The following is a 2,500-nucleotide window of genomic DNA, read 5'->3' as shown; positions in this document are numbered from 1 at the left end:
CACAGTCACACACACAGACACAACACAGAACACACACACACACAGAACACACACACACTCACACACACACACACAGAGAACACACACACACACAACACAGAACACACACTCAGACACACACACACAGAACAAACACACACTCACTCACACACACACACTCACACAACACACACACACACAGACACACAGAACAAACACACACACACACAACACACACACACACACACACACCCTCTCTCCCCCTCTCTTTCTCTCTTATTCTCTGTCTCTCTCCCTCTCTCCCCCTCTCTGTATCTCTCTCTCTCTCTCTCTCAAGTTCAGAGTTCAAGTTCAGAATAGCTTTATTAGCATGACTGTGAAGTACAGTATTGCTAAAGCATCACAACAGTAGAAGTGAACAACAAAAACAGTGACAGAATAAGATAAAAGAACCAACATAAATAATAACCATATTAATTATTATAATCACAATATTAGAGTATTATTATTATCACTGTTTATAATTATAACCATACATTAGTAAACTAATGACATTTGCAATGTTGGGGGTCAGTGGAGTGGGGGTATGGAGGGTGGGGGTAAGTGGAGTCGGGGTATGTGGGATGGGGGGTCAGGAGGGTGGGGGTATGGGGAGGTTGTTACCTGCTGTCTCTCAGGCGGTGGCATGTTGTTACGTATTTAGCAGCCAGGGGGGCTGTGAGCCACTCTCCAAGGAATATTCGTAATTTCTTCAATTCTGTACATTTTTCAAAATGTGGGATTAATTTGTTGAATTTGTTTGTGTAAATTTCCCTTGTTTGTTTGTATTTTTCACAGTGAAGAAGAAAGTGCATCTCTGTCTCGACCTCACCTGTCAGACAGTGACCACACCGCCTCTCCTCTTTGGGCAGCCAGGACTTTTTATACCTGCCCCATTCTATGGCCAGGCTGTGGTCACTGAGTCTGTACTTGGTCAGGATCTGTCTCTGCTCTGTATCTCTGACAGTCAGGAGATACTCCTCCAATTCATATTCTGTTTTTAAGGCCTGATAGCATTTTAATGTACTCTGAGTGTTAATTTCTTTACCCCAGTGTTCCAGATAGTCATTCTTACTGTTTCTGATGATGTGATTGATGTTTAGTTTGGGCTGTAAAGCAGTGCTGGAGCGAGGCTGCTGTGTGTTAGGAGCTGTTAGAGGGTTAATAAGCCTCAGAACCAACTGACTGAGGGAGCTCTGCTCAGGGTTCAGTTCTGGGTCTGTAGTGCCTTAAACTGCAGCGTTTCTCTGGGACTCATCTTCAGGTACATCCAGAAATTTAGAGATCTTTTCTGAATGTTTATTAACAGAGGAAATCGGCCTAATTCTGCCCTGCATGCATTGGTTGGTGTTTTTCTTTGGACTTTCAGGATCGTTCTGCAGAATTCTGCATGCAGGGCTTCTCTCTTCTCTCTCTCTCTCTCTCTCTCTCTTATTCTCTCTGCCTCTCTCCTCTCTCCCTCTCCTTCCCTTCTCTGTATCTCTCTCTCTCTCTCTCTCTCTCTATCTCTCTATCTCTGTCTCTCCCTCTTTATCTCTCTCTCTCTCTCTCTCTGTCTGTCTGTCTCTCTCTCTAGCTGTCACTCTCTCTCTCTCTCTCTCTCTCTCTCTCTCTCTCTCTCTCTCTCCTTATTCCTCTTTTCTGTATTCGACTCTTGTATTTGTCACTCTGAGCTCTGTTTATAGTGTTTGTGTGGTTTTATGTATAAAACAGTAATTATTCATTTTTATATGATCATTTTTTATCTTTATTCTTTATAATTAAACAGTCTGTATTTGTTTCTGTGCCTTTAAGACTGATATATGTAAATGAGCTGTGTTCTGATTGGCTGTTCTGTATTGTTCCTCATTTATAAAGCAGTTCAGTCTGTATTTGTTTCTGTGCCTTTAAGACTGATATATGTAAATGAGCTGTGTTCTGATTGGCTGTGCTGTATTGTGCCTCATTTATAAAGCAGTTCAGTCTGTATTTGTTTCTGTGCCTTTAAGACTGATATATGTAAATGAGCTGTGTTCTGATTGGCTGTGCTGTATTTTTTCTCATTTATAAAGCAGTTCAGTCTGTATTTGTTTCTGTGCCATTAAGACTGATATATGTAAATGAGCGGTGTTCTGATTGGCTGTGCTGTATTGTTTCTCATTTATAAAGCAGTTCAGTCTGTATTTGTTTCTGTGCCTTTAAGACTGATATATGTAAATGAGCTGTGTTGTGATTGGCTGTGCTGTATTGTTTCTCATTTATAAAGCAGTTCAGTCTGTATTTGTTTCTGTGCCTTTAAGACTGATATATGTAAATGAGCTGTGTTCTGATTGGCTGTGCTGTATTGTGCCTCATGTATAAAGTAGTTCAACGGGTTAGCATAGAGCTAACAAACTATTCACAGCTACCAGGATAGCATAGAGCTAACAAGCTATTCACAGCTACCAGGATAGCATAGAGTTAACAAGCTATTCACAGCTACCGGGATAGCATAGGGCTAACA

This window comes from Colossoma macropomum, unplaced genomic scaffold, assembly GCF_904425465.1.
Source record: "Colossoma macropomum unplaced genomic scaffold, Colossoma_macropomum, whole genome shotgun sequence".
Lineage (NCBI taxonomy): Eukaryota > Metazoa > Chordata > Actinopteri > Characiformes > Serrasalmidae > Colossoma > Colossoma macropomum.
This window is presented reverse-complemented; position numbering follows the sequence as displayed.